This window comes from Balaenoptera acutorostrata, chromosome 6, assembly GCF_949987535.1.
Source record: "Balaenoptera acutorostrata chromosome 6, mBalAcu1.1, whole genome shotgun sequence".
Classification (NCBI taxonomy): domain Eukaryota; kingdom Metazoa; phylum Chordata; class Mammalia; order Artiodactyla; family Balaenopteridae; genus Balaenoptera; species Balaenoptera acutorostrata.
Genome location: NC_080069.1, coordinates 26,124,811 through 26,137,385, shown reverse-complemented (window position 1 = coordinate 26,137,385; position 12,575 = coordinate 26,124,811). Strand labels below are relative to the sequence as shown.

Here is a 12,575-nt window from a genome sequence, read left to right as displayed (position 1 = left end):
CCCTCGTGCCCTCAGGACTCTGGGCACAGCCCAACTCAGTGTGTATGTGTCCAGTGGCTGATGCAGATGTTTGCAGAGGGGAGTGAGAGGGACCCGGGTAGAAGTGCCCTGTCAGGCTGATATTTCTTGTCTTCAGTTTCCTGAAAACTTGAAAATTTCTGCCCCGCATCAAAGTATTGTAGGACTTCTGTATGACTTACTGAATTACGCTTGTGAACAACCACACGCTCATTAATATGGGAAACGTTGACTTCCTGCTTTGGGCCTGATACTGCTTGCAGTGGTAGATTTAAAGGACAGAGTTCCCTGCCGGCCTGGGCAGAGCCCTACTGCAAGGTTACCTGGACTAGATCGCTACTAGTGCAGGCAGGGAACGGCAAACTCCTGTCAATAGCAGGTAGTAAAGTGCTTCCAGCTTGCAGGACACAGGTCCCTGCCACAACTACGCAGCCCTACCGGGGCAGTGAGAAAGTGGCTAGGGACAGTAGGCCATGTTCCAGTAGAAGAGCTTCATTCACGAAAACAGGTGGCAGGCTGACCCTTGGTATAGACTCTCATTTGACTATCTTTTGTGTCCCTTATTATTTCTCAGCATTAGGATTGTGGTCACAGTGGAACAAACAGAAGAGGAACTGGAGAAAGCTGCGACCACAATCAGCAAGGTGGCCCAGACCGTGCTGCTTTAGTCTGGGGCCTGGTGTCCTCTCACCACGCAACACGCAGACAGGCCTGAGTCACTGCACAGTGAGCCACAGGGGGCCTGCGGGTACCAGATGGGGCGTCACTAGATGGTGTGGGTATCGACTCAGTGTATGACCACGAGAAGGATGCTGGGTACTTAAAAGAAAACAAATCCAAAAGCCCAAGAACTGATTTTCTTAAGAGAAAAACTAATGACAGCATATAACTGATATTTAAATTGTGCTATTTAGTACTATTTAAACGTTTTATTAATACTAGTATTTTATATTCTTTTTTTTGTTGTCATTGTTTAAAAATGGAGCTTCAGTGTATCTTCTTTCCCTTCTAATGATAAAGATTGTGAGCACTCCTTAATATCTCATAGAAAATTGTCTGCAACGTTAAGGCTTAGAGGCACTTCAGCATATATGATACAAAATGTATTGAAGATCTAATTCAAACACATCTTTTTCAGTCTTCGTCATGTGAAGCTCAATGTATATATTGGCTAATATATAAAGGAATACTTTATGTGTGATTATTACAAATTTTTCATTATAATATATTTGAATCCTAGAATTTTTATATACGCTAAATACTGATGTTGCACCATTTCTAACAGTGAATCTTAGCATCCCTAACCAGAGAATAGTCATTATACTTCCTAAGTGAGCAATATTTTAAATCAAATACTATTTTATTTTAGTATAATTGACCTTTACATTCGTTATGCGTTGACTTCTAATCTTTTCAGAAGAGGATTATTGTGATGATCCCAAAATAGAAATCATGTCCTTGATACTTTAGAATATCTAGAATGTATTCTTTTTTGTATAGGGACGTATAACTACAAGCTTTTTTTCTAAGCTAAAGAAAATGAGACCTTTATTTCTTTTCAGCTTATGAATTCCAAATATCTAAAAAAGATGTGAAAGCACTAAAATTAAAATTTTTAAGCTGTGCTTTAGCTATCTGTTTTTTCTTTAGCAAACCAAGTTGGGTGGTGTAAATGTTTGTGATATGTGCCACAAGGTAGTACATAAATATTACACTATTACTCCATCTCTTATTAAAGGGAAAGGAATAAAATTATATTAAAAATGTCATTTTATAATATATGTTCATATTAACAAATGGTCTTCAACATCTTTTTAAATAACATATTTTTTTAATGTTTAGTTTCTATTTTGCTTGAGGTATTTTGTACATATGTGCCTTGTGATTGCTGCTGCTTTAAAGGATACAGTACTCTTTGGGGGATGAATCTGTTTTGTTTTGTTTTGTTTTTTAATGAAATAAACCTACATTCCTGATAATCAGTCTTTTGCATATGTAATCTATTCAACAGAATAGTCTTTTGATTTTAAATTCTGCAGACCTAGGGTAGTATTCTCTGTGTGTGTGTGTGTGTGTGTGTTTGTGTCTTGGGGGTTTTTGGAAAATATTAATTTAATTTCTTAGTGCCTTTCTTCAATGTACAGTATCTGAAATTTCCTTGGTTCCTACTGATTTAACCCTTGGCCGCTTATGACTACAAAAATACCAGACCTATTATTTTTATAAACAGATTAGGATTGTAACTTTTCAGCTACTTTTATAATACTCTGTAAGTCAAAATTGCAATAATCTAGTTGTTTATTGCTACATTTAAAAAATGATTGGACGTTCCTGGAAAAGATGGTGGACATTATTTAACTTTATTAACATTATTTAATGCTCACACATTATTTAACTTCAATCCTTGAAACACATCAACACGAACCAAAAATAGAGTCTTTATATTAAAGCTATACAGTGACCACAATCTGGTAATATACACCACAGAAAATATCTACTGGAAGCAGTAAATTTGTATGAAGCAAGCAAGATGTTGAGAAACAACAGTCATCTCAAACCTCAAGCAGGTTACAAATTGCTGTTTTAGAAACAGAGAGAGAGGGTTCTGAAGTGCTCTATCAACGGACCTCTGTTTAGAAAGGCAGTGGCTGGGTGAGCAGCATGGAAACCTTTTGAGCTGGTTTCCACTCAACAGTTGCCCCCAGGGGAGAAAGAAGCCACCCACAATGGCTCCCTTTCTGTTGTCCACAGGAGGCTCTAGCTCAGGAAAAGTGGGGCTTTGAGTCAGGTTAGGACACGTGGACCACAGGCCTAAATATAAAGCTTAAAACTACAAAACGTCTAAGAGAAAGCACAGGAGGAGATATTTTAAATCTCTGGTTAGGCAAACATAGATACAATACCAAAAGCGTAAGCCATAAAAGGAAAAATTGGTAAATTAAGCTTCATTAACTCATTGTTTAATTTGTTCTTCAAAAGACAGCTTGAAAGAAATGAAGACAAGTCACAGACTGTGAGAAAATATTTGCCAATCATATATAATAAAAGATGTGTATCCATAAGTATAAAGAACACAACCCCAAAATAAGAAATCCAAAAGCATAATTTTAAAATGGTGAAAGACTTGACATTGCATCAAGAGAGACATTCAAATATCTAAACTCATGAAAACGTATTCGACCTCATTAGTCATCAGAGAAATGCAAGTTAAAACTACAAAGAGATACTATTACACACTAGAATGACTATAATCAAAAAGATAACACCAAATATTGGCAAGATATGGAAAAAATTGGAAACTACATTGTTGGTGGAAAGGTAAAATGGTACAACTACTTTGGAAAAGTTTGGCAGTTTCTTAAGTTAATACAAATTTGTCATGTGGGCCAGCAAATCCACTTCCAAGAGAAATAATAACAAACGTTTGTGCAAAAAATTGTACACAAGTATTCATAGCAGGATTTTTTTTTAAATTTATTTTATTTATTTATTTTTGGCTGCATTGGGTCTTTGTTGCTGCGCGCGGGCTTTCTCCAGTTGCGGCGAGCGGGGGCTACTCTTCATTGCAGTGCACAGGCTTCTCATTGCAGTGGCTTCTCTTGTGGAGCACGGGCTCTAGGCGCACGGGCTTCAGTAGTTGTAACACGTGGGCTCAGTAGTTGTGGCTCGCGGGCTCTAGAGCACAGGTTCAGCAGTTGTGGCGCATGGTCTTAGTTGCTCCGCGGCATGTGTGATCTTCCCCGACCAGGGCTCGAACCCGTGTCCCCTGCATTGGCAGGCAGATTCTTAACCACTGTGCAACCAGGGAAGCCCTAGTCATAGCAGGATTATTCATGATAGTCAAATGTCTGCCAACTGATGAATGAGTAAACAAAAAGTGGTATATTCATACAATGGAATTTTGGTAAGTGAAGAAACCAGATGAAAACAACCACGAAATTATGTGATTCCATGTATATTCAATGTCCAGAGAAAGCCAATCTAAAAAGAAGATAAGTTAGTGGTTGCCTGCGGCTGGGGGTGAGAATGAGATTGACTGATGAAGACTGTCAGCACCAGGGACCTTTCCAGGAGGTGTTCTAAAACCGGATTGTGGTGATGAGTGCACAACTCTCTGAATATACTAGAAACCGTTGAATCAAGTACGAATCTCTGATAATGAACATAGCTACTAATGAACTGACTTTCTTCCAGTCATTACATCAAATACTTTCTTATCTGTGTTGTCCATGATGAACATTTGGAAGTCTATGACTTGGAGGGGGTGGCAGGCGTCAGCACAGAGGACAGTATGCCAGAACAGAACAGGAGGCAGCCCAAGGCAAATTCGAAAACAGAACAGGGTCTGGTCGTAGCTCATTTACTCAATAGCCATGAGTCCTTGGACAAGACCCTACTCCTCACTGAACAAGTTCTTTCTGTGAAATAGAGAGTTGGGCTGAAGGACTATATTTGAATTATCTTAAATCCTCCTGCTGTCTTAGTGTTTCCCAGGCCAAGTTGGAAAATTCTCCTTGTCTCCAGACAGACCTGTCACTGAGAAAGAACTACCCATACACACCTTTCCCGCAGGGGATGTGGAGGCCCCTTTGTTCGGCCTCACACCAACCAATGTCCTATTTTGATGACAATGCACAAGCCAGAAAACTTCAAATCTTGGGTTCCATTCCCCCGATTGTTGGTACTTATCCTCAGAGTGACTGTGCCCTGAGCCCCACGCCATCCCTCCCCTGCTTAATGGCTTCCAAGAACTTCCTTGGAGGCACCCTCCATGCTGCTCGTCACCATGGGCCCCTTTGTCCTCTCACCCTCATTTAGTCCACAGACCCCGTGACATCTGAGGAGGCTGCCGAGGGTTCCATGCACAGTGCAGAGGAAGCCCTGGAGTCAGGTCATCTAGAGGAGAACCAGCATCACCACCTGCCATCCGTGTGAACCTGGAGAGTGGCTTAAACTGACTGTGCCTCAGTTTCTCCATCTGTGAAATGAGAGTAATCGTGCCCCAGCCCACAGAGCCGTTGTGAGAATTAGGTAGGTGAGACGATACATGGAAATACTTTAAATTGCACCTGATGTGTAGTAAGTACAAAATATGTGTTATTATTATTATTAATGATAATAATGTGATTGAGACAAATTGGCAAAAAGAACTCGATACAGGAGTGCAGATCTCTTACCTCTTACATGATCCAGTAGGAAATCACTCCAGGAGGGCTTAGGACTTACATGGCATCCAGGTCCGTGATTTTTCCTGCAACTGCTTTATGGAAGCCACCCCAAATACTGAAGACTGAAGGAGTATTTCTGTCCCCTTAATTCACATGCACGGCTTAGAACCAGCTTCCTGCATGTTCTGTTGACAATCCAGATCTCCTGGCGGTTAATTCCAAGCCCACCCCTCCATCTCCCACACGGGGGCTGATAGCTGAGAAACGGAGTGTCCCACCCACCCTGGGGGCTGGAGCTGAAGAGAGAGACCTCTGTTCAAATTCCCAGCGTGTTTAGGCTCTGATGCCAGTGAAAGTGAAAGAGGCAGGGAAAGTGTGTGTTGTCGGGTTTCCCAGCTCCTTGCAGGTAAGAAAGACTTGTATTTGCAGCTTGGCCCTTTCTCAGCTCACAAGCTCAGAACTAGTAGAGGTCTGGAGGCCAGACCTCCCAACAGGCTGCCTCCATGCAGGCAGGCCTGAGTGCCCTACCGGGATAGCAGAGATGTCTCTCTACCTACGCATCCTAACACTGCTGCTGCTGAGCTGAGTTGAGTTAGAACAGGGCTGAGTTGCCATTTCCACGGCTTCAGATCTGTGGGTGATACATCATTTTATGGCTGTCACATCTGCCTCTTCCACATTCTTGATTTCTTTTGCTCAAGTGAAGAGAAAACCCTCATTTGCCCTGTGCAGTCGACCCACAGTCTCTGCTTGGAGCTGAGCACCAGGGGATTGGTGAGTGCACGTGGCTCACGGTTCCTCCACATCTGTTTTCTGTCCCTTAGTGGCTGGGTGGCCTCCCGGCTCGTCTGACTCCCCAGCTTAGATGGATGTGCAAAGTCCTTATTCTTCGTCCCTGGGGATGAGGAGCCTTGCTTCCTCGTTGTTTACATTTTTAAAATTACACAGTGATTACATGTTCAAATTAAACATCCGAACAATAAGGAGGCATGAAGAATAAAACTTGAAAATCCTATTTCCACCCATTCCACTCCCCTTCCCAGGGGTAACTCTTATTCACAGTTCATTGGAGATCCTCCAGGACCAGTTTCTATTTACATATATACCTATATTCAAATAGATTTTTTTAAATGCAGAACAACAGCCTTGTTCTTGTTCCTTGTTCTGACTTAACCTAGGAATTTTTCTATACCAGGCCTTCATTCCTTTTACTTTATGAAGAGTATTCTGTAGTTTGGATGTGTTACAATTTATTTGACTAATTTTCTTTTCGTAGACATTTAAGTTTCTTATTTTTTTCCTACGACAAACAATGCTGAAATGAACATCCTGGAACATGTAACTATATGTGCCTCTGTGGGGACTTCTACGATGTGGGTTTTAGAATTGGAATCTTGAGTCCAAGAGTTTGCAAAGTCTTTCTTTGGATAGGTACCAACAAATAGTTTTATCAGGTATCTATATGACAAGTTTTTTTAAATTTCTTTTCTTGACTTTGTTATCTTTCTCTCTACAACTATTTCAAATTTTTATGCTATCAAGTCCGCCAGTCTCTTCCATTATGGCCTGGAAATTTTGCCTTGCTAAAAAGGTGTCCCCACTCCACAATTATAAAAAGGCCATCCTTTCTCCCTCAAATACTTCTTCGTATGGATCCATAGCCGCTTGGTGAGCCGTTTGTCTTGCCTTGGCTAATGTCAGAACTTTCCAACTATTGTTGATTTCTAATATGTTTTTGTATCTGGTAGGACAAGTCTCCTATCTTTCTCTTGTTCGAAATATTCTTTGACATTCTCACACTTTTTCTCTTCTGGAAGAATGTTAGAATCAACTTATCATATTTTAAAATCGGCACAGTTGTATCTGCACCATACAGCCTTCAAACATGTTGATGGAGACCTTAATTCTCTCAGGCACAAACTACCCGATGAGATCAAATGCTCCAACCAGCTGTGCTGATGGAAACCTCTTCTGAACATGCTAGAAGATCCACAGGGAGGGACTTCCCTGGCGGTCCAGTGGTTAAGACTCCACGCTCCCAATGCAGGGGGCACAGGTTCAATCCCTGGTCGGGGAACTAAGATCCCACATGCTCCACAGTGCAGCCAAAGAACAAAATTTTTTTTAAAAAGAAGATCTATATTTATTAATCTTTGTCCCCTCTGCCCCCTGCATCAGTGCAACCTGACCCTCATTGACCCGGTAAACATTGAGTGAATAGATTCTAGGACAAGAGCAATGAGCTCTTGTTACAGACTCACGGCGTTGGCTCTTCCTTACAGCCTTGTACAACCCTGAGTAAATAGCTTTACTTTATGACAGTTGGCTTTCTCATCAGTAATATGGTCACAGTCTTACAAGTCCTGCCTACCTCTCGGTGATTCTCAAACCAAATGTGTGCCGTGCGGTGTCAGAGCACGAAGAGAATGAGCTAAGGTGAAACTCCCTGTCTAATGAAATGAAAAGGGGACGAGGTGGAAAGACAGGTAAAAGCTCGACAAGAAAGCAAATGTTCTCCTTAGACTGTTTGCTACCCATCCCCCAACCACCCACAGAAGGCTCTAGAAGAGACAAAAGACATCCTGTTCTCAGGATCCCTGGAAGTCTTAGGGAGCTGCCTGGGACCTGGGGGAGTAAAGCACCTCCAAAAATGATGGATGAACTTCTGCTTAAAACATCTGACAGAATTGCAGAAGAGCGTACAGAGCCCAGACCCAGCAATGACTCCTTCTCTCCTTATCCTTACCTGTCTCTGCTCCTCCTTGGCCTTCTGTCTGTTGGAAATCAGACCAAGGAAAACGATGGTCCTTAACTGAAAGCTTACAATGTACCAGATGGTGTTCTAAGCACTTTTTCATCCTCAAGGAAACCCTGTGAGGTGGGGATTATTGACATCCACATTTTATGGTTGAGGAAATTGAGGCACAGAGAGGTGGAGTGACTTGCCCATCATCACACAACCAATAAGAGGTAGGATCTACATAGAACCCAGGTAGTTGGGCTCCAGCGACTATGTGCCCATCCACCAAATCACACTGCTTCTTATGCAAAATCACATTTTCAATGTGCCTTCTCTCTCTGTTGGTTACATGTATCTGAGGATCCTAAGAATCTTAGATATCCATCTAAGAGGTATATATTGATACTTACCTCCAAAGTAAGGTGTTTGGAGTGATGTTCAGCTAATGTTAATGTTAATTCATATTCAAAATGAAAATGCTTTGGAAACTATAGCGTACTTTAAACATAGAAGATTTATTTGGTTTACGAATCACTGTGCTGTATACCTGAAACAAATACAGTATTGTAAATCAACTAAATTTCAATTTTAAAAATTCATTAGTTAAAAAAAAAAAAGACTTCTGCATCCTAATTCCGGGAATCTGTGAATGCTACCTTATTTAGAAAAAGGGTCTTTGCAGATGTAACTAATTTAAGGTTCTTGAAATGAAGAGATCATTCTGGAGTATTGAGAATTGGCGCGGGGGGGGGGGTACCTAAGTCCAATGATAAGTATCTTCAGAAGAGAGACACAGGGGAGATGAGAAGACGTGAAGACAGAGGTAGAGATCAGAGAGATGTAGCTACAAGCCAAGGAAAGCCAAGGATTACCAACAGCCGTCACAAGCTGGTCATCTTACCCCAGAGCCTCTGGAGGGAGTGCAGACCTGCCAACATCTTGATTTTGGACTCTGGCCTTCAGAACTGTGAGAGAATAAATTACTGTTGTTTTATTACCTATCCCCCCCCCCCCAAAAATGATTTCTTGGTTTATATTTTTATGCACTCTCGCATTTGTATTTCATATCTATTTCATTTTCAATATAATTTTTTCTGTTCAATGTATTTTTGTGTTCTTGTAATCTGCTAAAAAGTCTTATAAAATATGATATATTTAATTCCTGTATAAGATTTATTAGATCTGTTTTTTATTTGTCACTTGTGTGTACCTATTTGAATCCTTCTATTTTGTAAATAGTATGTTGCCATCATTTTTGAAATTATATCTTAAAATTTTTATTCTTATGCAACATTTTCAGTGTAATTACTACTGACTAGATGACTCTAAGTGAGATATTTCCTTTAATTTTTTGAAAGATATGGATGAGGCTATTTGACATTAGTTCTTTTTCTTTTAAATTTAAAAATCAAATTATATTGAAGGATTTCTACTCCAAATGTTCCCACCTTCAGCCACACTCTCACGAGGCAACCACTTAAACCTTTTTCTCTTTATTTCTTCTGGAGAACCAAACATTTATCTAAATAATGTTATGTCTCTATTTCCTAATTTATCAGCCTTAATTAGGATCTCCTATTTCGAAAATATTTTGTACATATCTTTTCCCCATTTCTCTATTTGAATTACTACCTTTCATCTGTTCATTCTTCTAGGAGTTCCTGGTTTATGCCAGGTAATAACCCCTTATAGTTTCATGCAATTGCATTTCTATCTGTCCTCTATATCTTAGCTGTCTCATTGAGCAGAAGCGTGCATTTTGATGTAACGAAAGCTATCAACATTTTTTCCTTACAGTTTTTGCTTTTGAAGTTTAGTTTAAGGACTTTTCAACACTCTTAGCTCTCCACTGATTTCAGATCTTTATTTTCACATTTAGGTCTTTAATCCAGCTAAAGTCTATCCCTGTATCAGGATTAGGTAAGGGTCAAATTTCATTTTTATTCTTCTTCACATGGTGAGATTGTTTTCCCAAATCATTCACTAAGCAAACTGTTGTTTCTCCATTAATTTATTCTTATAGTTTATCTTATATTAAGTCTCATACAAACAAGGATCAGTCTTTAAGTTATTATGTTCCCTTGGTCTGTTCATCTGTTCTTGTGCCAATTTCACTGTCTTTATTAAATTATCATCTTTCAACATTTCTTAATATTTGGCAGGGCACACTCACCCTTTGTTTTCTCTAAAATTGACTTCACTATTCATAGATTTTTCTTCCTTCATATATGTTTTAAAATAAATTTTAGTTGAGTTCCTCAAAAAATATCCAAGTGGAATTTTCTGATATTGCATTTCATTCATAGATTAATTTAGGAAGAATCAACATCTTATAATATTAAATTGTCCAATCTAAGAGAATGGGGTATCTTTGTAAATATTTATTCAGATCTTCAATCTCCTTTATTAGAGTTAAGTTTTCCCATAGAGGGATTTTTGGATTCTTGGATAATTTCTAGATATTTTATACTTTTAGTTATTGTAATTTGTATTTTACTTTTATAGTATGTACTGGCCAGTTTTGCTGGTGTAGGAAAGCATTGACTTTTTTTTCAAATTTATTAGGAATTTATTATAGAGTAAATGCTCCAAGTAAAAGAAAAGAATTTTAAGATTGGATAGCAAAAACTTAGGTATATTAAAACTCCACATAATGTCCACTGTGTGTAAAGTGACATTAAAAAAGTATGGTAGGGCTTCCCTGGTGGCGCAGTGGTTGAGAATCTGCCTGCTAATGCAGGGGACGCGGGTTCGAGCCCTGGTCTGGGGGGATCCCACATGCCGCGGGGCAACTGGGCCCGTGAGCCACAACTGCTGAGCCTGCGCGTCTGGAGCCTGTGCTCCGCAGTAAGGGAGGCCACGACGGTGAGAGGCCCGCGCACCGCGATGAGGAGTGGCCCCCGCTTGCCGCAGATGGAGGAAGCCCTCGCACAGAAACGAAGACCCAACACAACCAAAAATAAATAAATAAATAAATAATAATTAAAGGTGCTAATAATTAAAAAAAAAAAAGTAAGGTAGTATAAGATTGAGCAATTAAGGAAAAGCAAACTGATATAACTACTGATATACTTACTGATGAGCGTCATTAAGAAGTAGGACAGCAGGGATCCTTGTTCCCTCTTCTTGCCCCAAACACGGGCAGATGTCTAGGGGAAGAGTTTTCATAACTGGATTCCAGATGCTTTTCTGTCTTTCCACCCAGACTGGCCACTACAGTTCTGCCTCTTCCAGGAAGCCACGTCTCCATCACCAAAACTGTTGGACTTGTGACTTGATTATTCCCTTCTTCCAAGGAAAGTTAGCCTGTTTGTCTTGGTTCCCTTTGTCTCTGAGTCTCTCCGGGGTGACACAGAGGGCCCACGTGAAGTCTGCACATACACTTGGTTGTCTCACAGGAGAGGAATGCTGAGGCTGTGGGATTTATTTCAGTTTCTTTGAAGTAGGAACCAAGCCTGCTTGTTGTCTCAATGGGAGAGATGAGCTCGTCTTTCCAAGTTCCTCGCTGCATTTTTCAATTCGATGTTACTGCTTCAATTCCAACAGATGTTTTTCCCCCAGGATTATCCTGCTGAATTGCTGGGTCTTGGGGGACTCCTCTTCTCTCCACTGTCCTCAAATCTTCTTCTTGTTCTAACCAAGAGATCAGAGTGGGTTTCAATGATTGATACCCTGCTGTGGTCAGGTTCTTATAGTTCTCTAGCATTACATCTCTGAAAAGAGTCCAGTAAAGTCCACTCTTCCTGGGTGAAGTCCACAGCCACATCAGCGAAGGTCACTGAGTCCCAAGAACAATTTCTCAGACACTCAGTCATCATCCTTTCTGCCTCTGTGTTTTCCTCAGGAAGGCAGAAACGGTCCTTAGAAAGGACACTTTTTTCCATTTTCATTTCTTGTAGGTACTGAAAACAATTCATTATATATATGATATACACATCATATTTGTATTAGATACCACTGGTTAAGACTGCAGCTGGACATTTGAAGAGAAGAAAGATGAAATTTTTTTTTCAGTTGACATTCTTGAGCTTCCTTGATGGATGTTGGAGAAGCTTGAGGCTCTGGGCTTCCCTTTAATTTATCTCTGGCTTATTCCTTTATGCGTTCAGTAAATAATTAAGAAGTTATGAGCAGTTGAGAGCAGAAACATTCAGAAACTGTCTTGGCATTATAATTCAAAGTTCCAAGCACACTCTGAACCACACGATGACCAGCATGACTCCAGCACTGATTTTTATAAGTTGATTTTGAAAACTTACTGAATCATTTGCTGACTCTTGTTTTTTTCTAGTTAGATGTTCATTATACCTCTTATTTCTTTTTCTTTCGTTGTAGCATTGTCCAGGATCTCCAGAACAAGATTAAATGGTGGCAGTGGTAGTGGGCACGTTTATCTTGTAATTAACCATAAAATAAGTTGGGAAGTGTTCTCTCCTCTTCTCTTTACTGGAAGAGGAGCAATTTGTAAAAATTGGTATTAATTCTTTAAATGTTTGGAGAAATTGTCTATTTGAAAACATCTGAAACCTGGGGGTTTCTTTTTCAGGAGCTTTTATTACAAATTCTATTTCTTTAATGATTATAGAACTATTCATGTATCTATTTTATATTGCTGAATTTTGGTAGTTTGTGGTTTTTAAGGAATTGGT

The 12,575-nt window shown here is 39.9% G+C and overlaps 1 long non-coding RNA gene and 1 pseudogene across 1 annotated transcript; one reads left to right on the top strand and one right to left on the bottom strand.

Moving 5' to 3' along the window:
- LOC130708364 (serine palmitoyltransferase 1-like) overlaps window positions 1-1,997 on the top strand; it is a 56,049-nt pseudogene extending 54,052 nt beyond the window's left edge.
- Window positions 1,998-2,357: 360 nt separating this feature from the next.
- Window positions 2,358-11,611, bottom strand: LOC130708365 (uncharacterized). Its single transcript, XR_009008586.1, has 2 exons — window positions 11,003-11,611; window positions 2,358-8,891 (listed from the first exon to the last, which is right to left on the bottom strand). It is a non-coding gene; the product is annotated as an uncharacterized LOC130708365 (long non-coding RNA).
- Between the last annotated feature and the right edge of the window lie 964 nt (window positions 11,612-12,575).